This window comes from Mustelus asterias, chromosome 3, assembly GCF_964213995.1.
Source record: "Mustelus asterias chromosome 3, sMusAst1.hap1.1, whole genome shotgun sequence".
Lineage (NCBI taxonomy): Eukaryota > Metazoa > Chordata > Chondrichthyes > Carcharhiniformes > Triakidae > Mustelus > Mustelus asterias.
The window spans coordinates 96,948,186-96,964,384 of NC_135803.1; the positions used below are offsets into that span (position 1 = coordinate 96,948,186).

Consider the following 16,199-nt stretch of genomic DNA (forward strand, 5'->3'; position numbering starts at 1 on the left):
AAGTATGCTTTTCACATCCTTACCCTAACTACCATTCACTGATCCAACATAACTACACTACTAATGAATCTCCAAAGTCCATACCAAACGGTAAATTTAAACGGCACATTTATGTCCTTCATAAGCACCCTCAGCAGAACTAGCAAATTCAATGACTTAGCCAGTACACAAATCAACTTCTTAGTTTCGATATGCCACTTGCTAATTGCCAATCCACTAGATTTGACAAGTATCCACTTTTTTGCATTTGGGAGATATTTTTGCAGAGGACAAAACCATTCAATTTATTGAGTAAGTTTGGTAGGCAGCAAGCCCAAAACTTTATTTGGCCTCTACTAGAAACTCTATTCTTCTACTTCTTTGAATTACTGGAGCATATACTGAGAAATATAGTTGAGAAATCAAAATCCAATATCTACATGTAGAAAGTTGCAAAATGTGGTTCAAGCAAAAGCAATGAAGCTGTGGGGAGTTAGTGAGTATCCAAAAAAGGCATCAAGACTGGATTGACCAGATTCCAAGGCATTTGAATTTGGAGGCAAATGAAAAGTTGAGGGATATAGACCAAGAGGGACAAACCTATCAAACAAGTAGAAATTGGGAGGCTCCTACAAGCAGCTTCAGTAAAGTACAGGACCAAAAGGCTGCCGGTATGAGCAACCTGCCCTCACGCAGAATACTAATACTACATGTTTCTCAACACTGGGGACACACTTTTTGACTTCAAGAAAATGAGCTCCACTGCCATTGCATTTGCTGAGTTTAACAATGCATTATGCAATATCCCCATGAAAGCATATTTGGCCACCATAATTAACCATTTTCCTGACAAGTAGGTTTTAACATTGAAGGAGACTGGAAGTGGTTAATGGCATTCTTACAAAGACTTGGCTTAACAGGATGATTATCAGGGACCACTATTTATCCAAGTGACACTGGGCGAGGAAAACCCCAAAGCATTTTCAACTTTCACTTGTGAAGAAATTGAAGTCAGTCTAAGTGAAAATACCAAGACAGCAGGAACTGACAACTAAACTGTAGCACAGGAAAAGCTGATGTTTCAACACAATCAGCCATCTAGTAATTTTCAAGCGCTTCGCCCCTGCCTTAGATTTTGGTAGGAAGGTACATAGTGTTTGATATTTGACCACTTCTCACTTCACAAGGATTTTTATTTCAATTGATCTTTAAAATATTTGTGACTGAATACATCTAATAAATTGGGGAATCCAAATAAATGGCATTTACTCAATCAAAACTTGAAAAAAAATGGGTGCAGTTTTGATATCAAAGTCTTCTGCGTCTTTTGGGATAAAATACGTTTAAAAATGAGTCAGGTTTTCCACAGTATTTGGTATCTTATCACTAAGGGAATTTCTGGCCGATTTTCTATTGACTACGCACTTCCCGCCTAAAAAGAAACGGTTGAAGCCTCATTTCCACCCGGTCTCGAGGACCTCACTACACCAATCCCCTCCATTTGTCTAACTGAAATTTTGGTACAAAAACTATGCCTTCACACGTTAACATTTTACGTTCAATTTTCATCGAACACTGAAGTTGAAAATACGCAATTAAATAAGAATTCTTCCCACCGACTTCCCTCCCCATTTCTCCCACACACACAATTCCCCCGAAACCACTTTCGCTTCTGAAAACGCGCTGCCTTTTCGTCATATTTATACTCAGCCACCACGTGATCGACGTCTCGCGCTGCGCCGCCTCCGTCAGCGTTCAGTCCATGTGATCTCAACCTACAACGTCACTGCATCAGGCCCCGCCTCTTTTTGGGGTCACATGGTCTGTCGCCATGGTCGCGACATTGATTAAAGCTTTTAACCTGCCGATTGCTTTAATCAATGAATCCCGTTTGTTTGGGTTAAAATCGGGAAATATTCACCATCATTTATTCCAAAATTAGTAAACTGACGGTAAGGTATACTTTTATGATGCTTTGTAATTTTCTAATTATGTCAACACTGGTGGAATTGTGTGAGTTTTAAACCCAATCTTCTCTGATCCCAATGGGGATTCTCAGACCATTGGATTGTTTATTATCCAAAGGTTTCACCATTCTGGATACATTATAATAATACCCGAGATATTAAATGTTTATAACATTCTCCCTCATTTATTATATCAAGAAATCTTATTACATTGGGTAATAAAGCTTAAAGTTCACAAATAATTCCACTTCCCAGTAAAATAAATCCCCCTTTTCCCTTTCTCATTTCCCTCTCTCCATATGTACTGACACACATTTAAACTTTGGGTGCGCAGTTGTCAGTTTGGCTCATTGGAGAAGGTTTGGGGTTCAAGCCCAACTTTATGAAGCAGTTTATAATCTGGATTAATACTGAGGTGCAGCCATACTTCAAATGTGAGGCATCATAACTCAGCATAATATTTTCTGCATTGGTGTCCATGCACAAGATGCTCCCTGCAATCCCTCCAATTCCCCCAATTACCCCATTCCATTTTACGCTGTTACATTGAAACCAATTATATAAAGCCACCCAATGTTGCCCTAAAATCTGTCAAAATGCATGAGCATCTGGTAAATTGAAAATGACCACGTACTGATCTAATAAAACAGAAAAAAAAACTCTTCTAAAACATGAGCCAAATAATGGAACTGTCTCCCAATGCTATTATTTCCATCCCTTGACTAATTTGTTTTATATTTATTTCTACAAGAGCAAAATACTTCATCTGCTGGAAATCAGAAAAAGATAGCAAATGTTGGAAATACTCAGCAGGCCTGCAACTTCTGTGGAAAGAGAAACAGAGTTAATGTTTCAGGTTGATGACCTTTCGTCATAAGTGGGAAAGTTAGAAATATAGGTTTTAAGAATTTTTTTTATTATTCTTTAATGGGATGTAGGTATCACTGGCAAGGCCAGCATTTGTTGCATATCCCTATATGCCCTTGAGGTGAATTGCTTCCTAAACCATTTCAGAGAGCAGTTAAGAGTCAACCACATTGTTGCGGGTCTCAAGTCCAGTGTCATTACCAGTATGCCACCGACTCCCTGAGCTAGAACAAAAGTGAAGCTTTGTGATAGCATGGAAGGAATATCACAGATTTTTCCTAACCTTCCTGTACTTAAAAGCTAATACATTTCTAACATCTAACGTCAGGAAAAAGATACAGAAGTCAGAGATTATGTACCAACCAACTCAAGAATAGCTTCTTCCTTGCTGCCATTAGACTTTTAAATGGACCTACATCATATTAAGTTGATTTTTCTCTACATCTAGCCTTGACTGTAACACTATATTCTGCACTCTTTCCTTTCCTTCTCCCCTCTGTACTCTTATGCATGGTATACTTTGTATAGCGTGCATGAAACAAAATACTTTTCACTGTATACCAATACATGAGAAAGTAATAAATCAAATCAAATCATCTTCCAGTTCTGATGAAAGGGAATCCACCTGACATATTGGCTGAGATTCTCCGGTCTCCCAGCTGCGAGTTTCCTGCCGGCAGGAGGTGACGCGTTGTTTGCTAGCGGCGGGATTCTCTGGACCCGCCGCTGACAATGGGAATTCCCATTGATGTTGCCTCATGGCAGCAGGAGACCTGCTGGCAGGGGTGGGCTGCCGGCGGGACCGGAGAATCCCACCGGTGTGAATGGCCGGAGAATTCCGGCCCTTAACTCTGTTTCTTTCTCCACTGGTGCTGCCAGATATGCTGCATATTTCCAACATTGTCTGTCTCCTCATTTCTAATTTAGTTCTCATCTACACACTGCCCTTCAGTGCCATCATCCAAAAGCACCATATTTGTTTTCAGATGTTTGCTAATGACACCATCTCTTACAGTACAGATTAGGCCCTTTGGCTCATTGAGTCTGCACCAACAAACCTACACTAGCCCCACTTTCCAGCACTTGGCCCTAGCCTTGGATATTATGACGTTTCAAATGCTCATCCACATACTTTTTAAAGTTTATGATGTTTCCCGTCTCTACAGCCCTCCCTGGCAGTGCACTCCAGACTCCCACCATCCTCTGGGTGCAAAAATCTTTCCTCAAATTCTCTCTAAATCTCCTGCCCCTTACCTTAAAACTATGCCCTTAGTTATTGACCCTTCAACTAAGGGGAACAGCTTCTTTCTAATAACCCTGTCCATACCCCTCATAATCTTATACACCTCATCAGGTCCCCCACTAAGCCTTCTCTGCTCTAATGAAAACAACCCAAGCCTCTCTTCATAGCGCAAATGCTTCATCCCAGACAACATTCTGGTGAAAGTCCAAAAATGTCCAGAAATGTGCAGGTTAGGTGGATTGGCCATGCTAAATTGCTCCTTAGTGTCAGGGGGTTTAGTAGGGTAACTATATGGGGTTACAGGGAGAGGGTGGGAGTCAGTGCAGGTTCGATGGGATGAATGGCCTCCTTCTGCACTGTAGGGATTCTACGATTCCTCTGCATCCTCCCCAATGCAAGCACATCCTTCTTAAAATGAGGCAACCAGAACTGCACACAGTACTCAGCTGTGGCCTAACCAAAGTTTTGTACAGCTCCAACATAACCTCCCTGCTCTTATAATCTATGCCACGACTGATAAAGGCAAGTGTCCCATATGGCTTCTTAACTACCCTATTAACCTGTCCAGCCACTTTCAGGGATCTGTGGACAAGCACCCAAAGATTCTTCTGAGCTTCCTAGTTCCCTGTCATGTTACTCCTTCCAAAGTGCATCACTTCACACTTTTCAGGGTTAAATTCCATCTGTCACTCATCTGCCCATCCGTATCTTTCTGCAACCTGAGACCTTTCTCCCCACGATTAACTGCCCTGCCAATATTCTTCTCATCCACAAATTTACTTCTTACTTATCACCCTCCCCCCCGCCTTCCCCCCACAACATACTTATCTATGTTGTTTATATATATCATGAACAACAAGGGACCTAACACTGATGCCACTGCTCGCTGGCCTCCAGTCACACAAACAGCTTTCTACTACTACCCTGTGTCTCCTGCCACTAAGCCAGTTTTGGATCCAACTTGCCAAGTTGTCTTGAATCTCATTTGCTTTTACCTTTATCAGTCACCTATGTGGGACCTTGTCAAAGGCTTTGTTGAAGTCCATATAAACTACCCTCATCTACACACCCGATCACTTCCTCAAAAAATTCAAATTTGTTAGGCAGGACCTCCTCCTGACAAAGCCAAGCTGACCATCCCCGATCAAACCTTGCCTCTCCAATAGGAGCTTAATTCTCTCCAATAGTTTCTCCATGTTTCCTCAACATCACCTCTCTACATTTAGCACTGATTTGCAGTCCCCACTCCAAACTCTGTTCATTGGCTACTAAATCCTCCCCTCGTTATGGCAACAGTCTCAGATGAAGCAGTCTATTCTCAGCCATTTGACTTAATATGAGCTTCCAACATCGTTTTCACACTATCACGTGGACTGCCTCTTTCCACCTTTGTATCAATCCCTTAGCATCATTGGAGACAGTACAGCAAAGACTTACTAGATTGGTCTCTGGGATAGGAGCATGTCCTCTGATGAGAGGCTGAGTAAATATGTCTGTATTTTCTGGAGCTTTGAAGAATGAGGTGATCTCATTGAAACATTGAAGATTCTGAAGGTGCTTGAAACTTTGCTTCCTCTGGCTGGGAAATCTAGAACAAGAGGGCACAAATTCAGAATAAGGAGGTGCTTGTTTAGGGATCAGATGAAGAGGAATCTCTTCATTCAAAGGATTGTGAATCTTCAGAGTTCCCTTTGCCAGAGGCCTGTGGATTTGCCATCACTGAACTGAGCTGAGATGACAGATTTTTGGTCTCGGAATCAAGTGATATGGGGAATAGGCGGGAACATGAACTTGAAACACAAGATCAATCATGATGAATGGCAGTGCAGACTTGACAGGTCATCTGGTCTTCTGCTCCTTTAAGTTTATTTAGTGTCATAAGTAGGCTTACACTACAATGAAGTCACTGTGAAAATCCCCTAGTCGCCACACTCTGGCGCCTGTTCGGGTACACCCTGTTTCTTATATTCTTATAGTGAGAAGTCTCACAACACCAGGTTAAAGTCCAACAGGTTTATTGGGAACGGCGAGCTTTCAGAGTACTGCTTCTTCATCAGGTGAGTCTTCTTATGTCACCCCTTTCTCAGCTCATTCGCTGCTGAAATCCTCATTCATGCTTTTGTTATCTTTTAGCTTGATTGTTCCAACAGCCTCCTAGCTGGTCTCACACATTCTACTTACTATGAACTTTGAGATCCTGCAAAATTCTGCTGCCTGTGTCTCAACATCAAGTCCTGTTCATCTATCACCCCTGTGCTAAGTGGATTACATAGACTCCCAGCCTTAATTTTAAAATTTGCATCCATGTTTTCAACTACCTTCATGTCCCCTACCTTCCATAACATCGTCCAGCCCCAGAACCCTAAAAGATATCTGTGCTCTTCTAAATCTGGCTTCTTGAGCAATTATTCCAATGTTGGTGGCTGTGCCTATAGTTGTCTTGGTCGTAAACTCTGAAATTCCCTCTACACCTCTCTCAGACGGAGAATGTGGGCTCAAAATTGGCCCCATTATGTAGGGAAATATAAGATTATTCACTTTGGTAGGAGGAAGAGAAACATTTTTTAAAAATATTAATTGTTGGTACTCAGAAGGATTTGGCTGCCCTTGTATATGAAACACAAAGTTAACATGCAGGTAAAGCAAACAGTTAGGAACGTTAGTGATATGTTAGCCTTTATTGCAATGGAGTTGGGGTACAAATCTACAGAAGCCTTGTTGAAATTGTGCAAGGCTTTGGTGAAACCATACTTGGAGTTCTAAGTACAGTTTTGGCCTCCGTATCTAAGAAGTGATATACTAGCCTTGGAGCTGGTGCAGCAAAGGTTCATTAGGATAAGAGGGCTGTCCAATGAGAAAAAATTGCAGCATGCTGCTGTACAGAGGGACCTGGGTGTCCTTGTGCATGAATCTCAAAAAATTGATTTACAGGTGCAGCAGGTAATTAATAAGGCAAATGGAATTTTGTCCTTCATTGATAGAGAGATGGAGTTTAAAAACAGGAAGGTTATGTTGCAGCTGGTCAGGCCACACCTGGAGTATTGTGTACAGTTTTGGTCTCCTTACTTGAGAAAGGATATACTGGCACTGGACAGGGTACAGAGGAGATTCACTAGGTTGATTCCGGAGTTGAGAGGATTGGCTTATCAGCAGAGACTGAGTAGACTGGGACTATACTCATTGGAATTTAGAAGAATGAGGGGAGATCTTATAGAAACATATAACATTATGAAGGGAATAGATAAGATAGAAGCAGAGAAGTTGTTTTCACCTGGCGGGTGAAACTGGAACTAGGGGGCATAGCCTCAAAATAAGGGGGAGCAGAATTAGGACTGAGTTGAGAAGGAACTTCTTCACTCAAAGGGTTGTGAATCTGTGGAATTCCTTGCCCAGTGAAGCAGTTGAGGCTACCTTGTTGAATGTTTTTAAGGCAAAGATAGATAGATTTTTGAACAGTAAAGGAATTAAGGGTTATGGTGAGCGGGTGGGTAAGTGGAGCTGAGTCCACGAAAAGATCAGCCATGATCTTACTGAATGGAGGGGCCAGATGGCCTACTTCTACTTCTTATGAAATTGGTAAGAGTGGGCCTATAATCTCTGACGATTGGAATATTGAGAGGTAATCTCATTAAAACTTGAAAGGTTCTGAGAGAGCTTGACAAGTTGCTTTTTAAGAGGCTGTTTTCCCTGGCTGACAAATCTAGAACTAGGGGGCATAGTCTCAGGATAAGTGGTTGGCCATTTTGGATTGAGATTAGAAATTACTTTACCCAAAATGTTTTGAATCTCTGAAATGCTCTATATTCAAATGGAAATTGATAGATTCTTGAATACTAAAGGAATTGAGGATATGGGTATCAGGCAGGAAAGTCATGTTGTGCCAGTAAATCAGCAATTTCTATTAAATGGTGAAACCGGCTGGGGGGTGCTGCTGTTCCAACTTGTGATCATACAGACCAAAAGATCCCAGATTTGATTTCAGCTCTGTGTTGAATTAATTGAACTCAACCTGGTTCAGCAGTTGGCACTATAACTGGTATCTGTAGTCCCCTCTGAACTAGAAGAGGGAAGTTAGCTAATGTTTTGTTGCTGTCCAATTGAAAATGGGCTACCAGAAGTTGAGCTCTGCTGTGATGCACGTGGTCATTTAGGTCAGTAGTGTTCGGTGTGAAGGCTCACACATGAATCCTGGACACCCTGAAAATTGATGACCCTGGAACCATAAAACATCAAAGTGGCAATAGCTTTGGAAGAGTTTGTGAGAGGGATAATTCCTATCAGGAGAGGTCCCTTCTATTTGAGTCACTGCATCTACAGCCTTTTAATTTGCTGCTTAGTTCAAATTATCTATTCATTTGAATTGAACTCATGCTCTTAATTTAAATTGTTCAATTGAAATCACTGGACCTTGAATATACAAATTTAATTATATATTAATGAAAATGTTTGTGAGAGAAATGGCCCAATATCCTGAATGGGTTGTCACAAGAAAAAATAGAAAAGAGGTTGGTTATTTTGTACTTCATGTTTAATCTTGAGACAAGAATAGGAAGTAAGAGTTGTCAATCTAGAGAAATTTTCAACAAGAAAGAATAATTAACTTCTGATTAATCTTTTCGTAATGTTTTTAAGAAAATACTATTTAGTTAAAAATGTCAGTGAGAACGTGTGCCTACTTCTCAAATCCTTCAGTGATGTATGACAGTGATACTTGTAAATCATTCTCCACTTCCAGGTGGAATCTGCTCTTCATCTTAATTGCTGACATTAGCAGGAAGTGACATTTCGGAAAGATAGCAACAATTTTTCATCACTTATTTTATTAACTCTGGACACACTGCAGCAACAGATCACCAAAACTGGGAAGGTGTTTTTCCTGAAACATAATTTTCAGTGAGCATTCGCAGCACAGTCCCACTAACCCTGCTTCTGTTGTGCACATTGAAAATACCTCATCGTACTTGGCATGAAAAAGAATCATCCAGACTCGAAACGTCAGTGCTGTTCTCTCTCCACAGATGCTGTCAGACCTGTTGAGATTTTCCAGAATTTTCTGGTTTTGTTCCAATCGTACTTGCCTGTGTTTAAATTTTCAATTTCAAAAATAGACACTTAAGTATTCTGCCAATATTGTAAGAGGAGCAATGATTCTTTCTTTCACAGAAACAATTCTCATTGTGTTTACATCCAGAAACTATCAACAGCGGGAACATTTCTGAACTCCATTGCTCAGTCTGGTTTTCCAAATATCTTCCCAAATGGTGCAATCTAATCATTTACTTCAACTATGGTTACATTGCTCCCTTGTAATGATAGGTTCAGTGTATTTTTGCAGGTTTAAAAATGTCAACAAGGTGTACAAGTTTTGTTATCCATAGTTGGTTAGAGATGTATTCAGCTATTGCAGGATGGTGCATAGAAAGAAAAGCCAGCAGCTCTCTTCGAGGCTTGAAAACTCTTTCTAAAATTCTGCTGCAAGGTGACAAACATACTTGGGTATAAAACAATATTTTTTTCATGTCCTGCACCATTTCAGAACACAGCTTTGCAAGCAAATGTGAATTCACAGGTCGGGACTTCATAAAATTGACAGATGTCACAGTTACATTTAACACAGCACATAATTTGGATTTCATTCTTTTTCAAGCAAGAACATGGCAATGAGCATTCAGTGTGGATTTATAGCTCTTATTCTTACAACAACATGATTCATATTGACTGTCATTGTGACAGCATAACATGTGCAAACAGGAATGCAGTTCTCCCACTGCAATTATTGTTCCAGTAATTTATCATAACCGGAATAGTTCACCATCCATTGTTCACCCTCTCAAACCTCCCTCACCCAAAAAGCACACATAGTGTACTGCATTACCAACTTCAGTTGTCTCATCAAGCCAATTTACCAATATCTCTTAGAATCATAGAATCGCTACAGTGCAGAATGAGGCCATGAGGCCCATCAAGTCTGCACTTACTCTCTTACAGAGTGTCTTACCCAGGCCCTCTCCCCCACCTCATCCTTGCAACCCCACACATTCTCCATGGCTAATCCATTTAACCTACACATCTTGAGACACTAAGGCGCAAGTTAGCATGGCCAATCCACCTAACCTGTACATCTTTGGACTGTGGGAGGAAACTGGAGCACCCAAAGGAAACCCACGCAGACACAGGGAGAATGTGCAAACTCCACACAGTCACCTGAGGCCAGAATCAAACCTGGATCCCTGGCACTGTAAAACAGCAGTGCTAACCACTGTGCCACTCTTGAACATTGCTTGATTCTTCTACTAATTGAGTGATTAGAAAGTGGAAAGGTCTTCAACTTTTGTGCAGCATCTTTACTCACCATCACTTTGCACATTTGTACAGTAGCTGGAAGAATGGTTTCCTCTCATTGTTTGGGCTTTCTTGCTTCTAGCAATCCAAAACACTATTAAGAAGAATGTTGTCAGAGCCTTTTCTAGAACCAATGTTACATTTGTCATTTGAGATTTCTGACAACTGTATTCTTTCTTGTGGATCAAATAAGTCTTTCATTTATCTCTGTATTCTCGATGTTTTGTTGTGAGGTGATGTTTTATTTTTGCAGGTTTCATTGCTCCATTGGATAAAATTTGTTACATCACATTGCAGCTGTCTATCACTGAACTCCATCAATCCAAATTCTATATAAACCTGCTCATTGTCTGTTTCTCACTTGTTTCTTACTACTGGACTCTATTGTACTTGCAGAAAAAATTTGATTCAAAAACTTTTCCATTTTAAAGTAACTTACACTACATTGATCAATCCTTTTAAGAGTATCTGTGTTATGCTAACACACATTGTTGTTAAAATGACAAAAACACAAAATGTGTTTTAAATATATGTATTTATTTGTTTTTGTTTGCGCTGTTTTGAGATATGAGTTTTCGCAGTGCACCAGTGTGCAGTTTTTCAGGCACTAAACAGGAAGTTGTTGTCATTATACTTGCTAACAGTGCCAGCCTCAGGGAAAATGGTGTCCTGATGAACTTGTGCTTTGATGTCCTTTGAGTTTAAGTAGTACTCTAATATTTAAAGCAGTGCCCTTATTTGAACAAGGCTAAACTCACCTCATGACCACCACCAGCCTTGCTAACTGCTGCTGTCAGCTTCATCATGCATGCTCCCCTCCAAGGCCAGACAACATACTGTGTTTAACAATTGGATATTTTGCAATTCCTCTTATCCTTACCTTTAATCTTCCTAACAACATAGGCTCCTGCAGCCTCTGTCACCCAGCTCAGTATTTGTGAGGGATACTGCAGGTTGTTTCTTTTTCAATCATCTTGAATTTTTATTTCCTAGAGAATGTAACTATGAAGAAATGCAGCTTCATTGTTTTATGTTAATGTTTTAAGAAATGAACCATATAATCCACCTGCTCCATCTACTGTTCTCCATGCATTGTATCACCCACATCCCTGGTCCCGCTTCCTGCTCTTCACCACTTGCTCAGCACTGAGCTGGAAATGGTCAGTTTTATTGAGAGAAAGCTTATTGCTCTATGTTATCATGCTATAGTAGGAGACATGGGAAAAGATGTGGACCATTCAGCTCTTCAAGCCTGTTTCGCCATTCCATTATGTCATAGCTGATCTGGAAAAAGAAAATGCACAATGAGCAAGAACCATGAAAAAGCTAAATGGACTGAGAGAAAATGAGTGTGAGGAAGCAGGCAGTACAAACAGAAAGTCACTGATGCGATAACATAAGGACTTGTCGGAAGGAAGACATAATAGGAGGAAAGTATGGGGGAGAAAAAGAGTTAATGGCAGCACTAAAAAAATGAGAGGAGAGAGCCATGCATGGTGGCACAGTGGTTAGCCCTGCAGCCTCACAGCGCCAGGGACCTGGGTTCAATTCTGGCCTTGGGTCATTGTTTGTGTGGAGTTTGCATATTCTCCCCATGTCTGTGTGGGTTTCCTCCAGGTGCTTCAATTTCCTCCCACAGTCCAAAGATGTGCAGATTAAATGGATTGGCCATGCTAAATTATTGTCCAAACATGTGTAGGTTAGGGGGATTAATGGGGTAAATACATGGTGTTAGGAAGATAGGGCTGGCGGTGGGCCAAGGTAATATACTCTTGGAGAGTCAGTGCAGACTTGATGGGCCAAATAGTCTCCTTCTGAACTGCAGGGATTCTATAGCAGCATGAAATTGTGTGTGAGAGATTGCTAGATTACAGATGTGGAGGATAAGATGCAGTCACTGTACTTTGTTCATTTTTTCAACTATAGACATCCTTTCACAGGGACTACCAGATCCAGAGGTTGTAGCTTCCAGTGTTCAACAGATGTGGGTGTTAACTGAAATGGTCCGAAACAATCCCAACAACCAACCGAGTTGACAATTTGATGTAAGTATTTTTCATCATTCTCTCAATGTATGTTTGCAAACAGGCAGAATGGAATGTGACCACTCCAGATAAATGTTATGTTTATTCAGTCTAAAAAGCAGCCTCAACATTAGGATGTTGTTTTAAAGTAAAATCGTTGTACAGAGGGTTAAGTGATTACCTGATGTAGCACTAATCTCTTCAGAGCAAAAGGTTACAGGTCTGAACCACAGTCTGTGCTCAGCTAGCTAATCTCAGCTAGCATGTCAGTTTAGGGCAGCTACAATTAATCTTCACATTCCTGGGCTACTAAGGAAGAAAATCAGCCAGATTTCCAACTCCTGATAAACATACTTCTCATTTTTCTTTACAATATGTGATTGAATTGTTTAAATGCTTAGGTCCTAAATTTATTTTAAGCAGTTGAACATCTTCAAGAAAGCTGTGTTCCCAATGATTATCCAATGATCCCTGCTGGAAGTCCTTTTGTGTGGATTTTGGATGAAGACCGGATTGAGGATATGTTTCAATGACCTCTGCAATCTGCCAACTTGTCAATGATCCTAGTCTCAACCCTTAAGTAAGGCCACAGGAAAAGAGCTGACAGCAGATTAATGTCGGTAAAATTGTCATTCAGGAGAGAAAGAGATTATTGAAAGATTTTTTAAAAAGAAGGAATTGAGATGCAGACAGAATATGAAGGAATCAGCTTTACTATACTTTATCCTGTCCACAGATGAATGGTTCCTATGATGTCAACTTGCTATCCTATACCTGACTGAATCATCTTACAGTACTGTTACTGCTGGGAGGATCTGAGGATTCAGAACTCCCTGTTTGTGAATACGTACAGGTCCAAATGAAAAGTACTTGTTGCGCCAACTGAAAATAGGACTGAAACACAAGCTAGTTCTAATCTATTTGCCTGAGTGGGAACTGTTCTGTGTCAACTCCACATGTTTTATATGTACAGAATTAATAAGTGTAATATACTCTTATTCTAAAATTTTTTTATTCTTTCATTGGATGTGGGTGTCGCTGGCTAGGCCAGCATTTGTCCTTGAACTGAGCAGTTTGATTGCTCATTCATTTCATAAGGCGGTTAAGAGTCAATTACATTGCTGTGGGCCTGGAGTCACGTGTAGGCCAGACCAGGTAAGGAAGGCAGATTTTCTTCTCTAAAGGACATGAGTGAACCAGGTGGATTAACAACAATCGATGATAGCTGTCTTGATTATCATTGTTGAGACTAGCTTGATATTAACTGAATTTAAATTCTGCCAGCTGCCGTGATGGAACCCTGTTGAACCCATGTCCCCAGAGTCTTGGCCTCTGGATTACTGGTCTAGTGATATCACTATGCCACTATCTCCCCTAATTGTAGTAAAAAGACTATTATTAAGCTTGACAAGTTTTTTTTTCAGATTTTTGGACCCCACAGCTAGTATTCAAGTTTCTTTTTTATATAATTACAAATGTGCCTCTTTAATATTGTTGGACAGTATGTCCTCGCTTAAAGTAATCATTCTGTTCCTTATAATGGTGACTTTAAGTGAACCAACTTTAAATGATTCTTGAGTTCCCATACAAATCAATGTTAAAGTCGACTTTAGGTTCCTTCAGACATTTATGTCTGGAAAACCAATGTACAAGTTACAATACTGTACAACTCATGCAGCACTTAGCTGGAATATCTTGCAAAATAAAATAAATCACTGAATATAACAGAAATACAAATCAATTAAAATTAGATCACACTAAATCATACAAACAAACCTTAAGTAGCACAGCTTCTTTGCCTCACCCACAGCACTTCTGAAACTCGGTTCTCCAGTTTCCCACACTTTCTCTCTGTTTCTTATTTCTCACTCTGACTCTCTCAATCCTTTTCTGCTCTGTTTCTCTCTCCTTTTTTCTCTCTCTCTCTCATTTCACACTCTGTATTTCTCTTCTCTCCAGAGCCTGGACCCCTTCCTGAGATTCTGCAGGGACCGAAGCCTTGTCCCAGGGAGGAGCTGCAGAGGAGCCGCTGATGGAGTCTATCCCTGCCCTGCCCTCCTGCTGTTGGATCTCGGGCCTCGCTCTCTCTCCCCCCAGTGCCTGGGCCTCTGCTAACTGTGGCGGCAGCTCCATCATCAGAACATAGTGTGGGTGGCCCGGAGAGCCAGAATGCAGACAACGTAAAACCAAAAATTGCGATGTTTATTCTTGATGGCCTTTTTTTTATTTGCAATGTTAAAATGAAACAACTTTACGTCAGGGACTTAAAGTGAAGACTCACTTTACAGTTCAAGAGTACTATAGCACTCACCAGCTGCATTGTTGATGGTGTGAGAAATGGACATTGCTTTTTATCTGCTATAGAATTGTCTTCAAAAAATGTAAGACAAAACAATCAATCGGAAAAGCTGGAGAAATTGACCAATGGAGTGAAATGAAAGAAAACCTCACACTATGTAGAACATCTGTAGGTGACTGAAGGGATGCATAATGCTGCCATGTCTCATGCTTTGATTACAAAATGTAAAAAGAGATTTTAGGCCACAGGGTTACATGCTTTGTACATCACTAAGGCAAAATTTGTTTTCAGTGTGTTTGTAATGTCTAGGAGCTCCCGTGCATATTTCCCCTGATTCTTTATATTTGATCTTTACTGTGATGGAGGCAATAGAACGGCTTTCACTGTGTTGGAGGCTATGGACCAGCTTTTACTGTGATGGAGGTGATGGATCAGCTTTTACTGTGATGGAGGCAATGCACCGGCTTTTACTGTGATGGAGGTGATGGACCAGTTTTAATTTTAAGTAGCCTATATAAAAAGCTAAACAGGAGAGTGGGCACAACTGGAGCTAATAATGAGAAATTAAACTGAACAAGTATATAACTAAGCACAGGGGAACGTGTAGATAATAATAATCTCCAAAATAAGATTGAGAAGTATATAGATAAGACAACGACCAAAGTAGTAAGGACAGAAAATGATGTAAATACTCAGCAGGACTGGTGCAGGAGTAGGCCATTTGGCCAGTTTGCCCTGCTATTCAGTAAGATCATGGCTCACCTGGTTGTGGCTTAACACTATATTCCACCTACTCCCAATAACTTTTGACTCCTTTGTTAGTCAAGAATCTATCAACCTCTGCCTTAAAAATATTCATTGACCCTGCCTCCATCACACTCTGGGAAGAGAGTTCTGAAGATTTACCACCCTCAGAAAATAAATTCTTCTAATCTGCTTCTTAAATGGGAGATAAGTCCCACAAGGATCCACCCTGTCAAATCCCCTTAAGATCTCTGATGTTTCAATAAAATTCTCTCATTCTTCTAAACTCCAATGGATACAGACCCAGCCTGTGAATCTTTCCTCAGAAGAAACCCAACCCCACCCCACTCCTCGGTGTCAAGTGAACCTTCTCTGATTCTAACACATTGATATCCTTACTGTACAATGTACCACTAACACCCTGTACAATTATAGTAAAACATCCTTGCTTTTGTATACCACTCCCCTTGTAATAAACAACATTCCATTTACTTTCCTAATCACTTGCTGTACCTGCATATTAACTTTTCCTGATTCATGTACCTGCATACCCAGATTCCTCTGTACCTTAAGAGTTCAGCAATTACTCTCCATTTAAATGATATGCTGCTTTGTCATTCTTTCTGCAGAGTTTAACATTTCAAGTCCTGATCACGATATGAAACTTTAACTCTATTTCTCTCTCCACAGATACTGCCTGGCCTATTGAACACTTACAGCATTTTCTGTTTTTA

General features: G+C 40.5%; 1 long non-coding RNA gene across 1 annotated transcript; it reads left to right on the plus strand.

Moving 5' to 3' along the window:
• The first annotated feature begins 1,807 nt into the window (after positions 1–1,807).
• LOC144484650 (uncharacterized) lies at positions 1,808–14,453 on the plus strand. Its single transcript, XR_013496099.1, has 3 exons — positions 1,808–1,931; positions 12,325–12,443; positions 14,382–14,453. It is a non-coding gene; the product is annotated as an uncharacterized LOC144484650 (long non-coding RNA).
• The last annotated feature ends 1,746 nt before the right edge of the window (positions 14,454–16,199 follow it).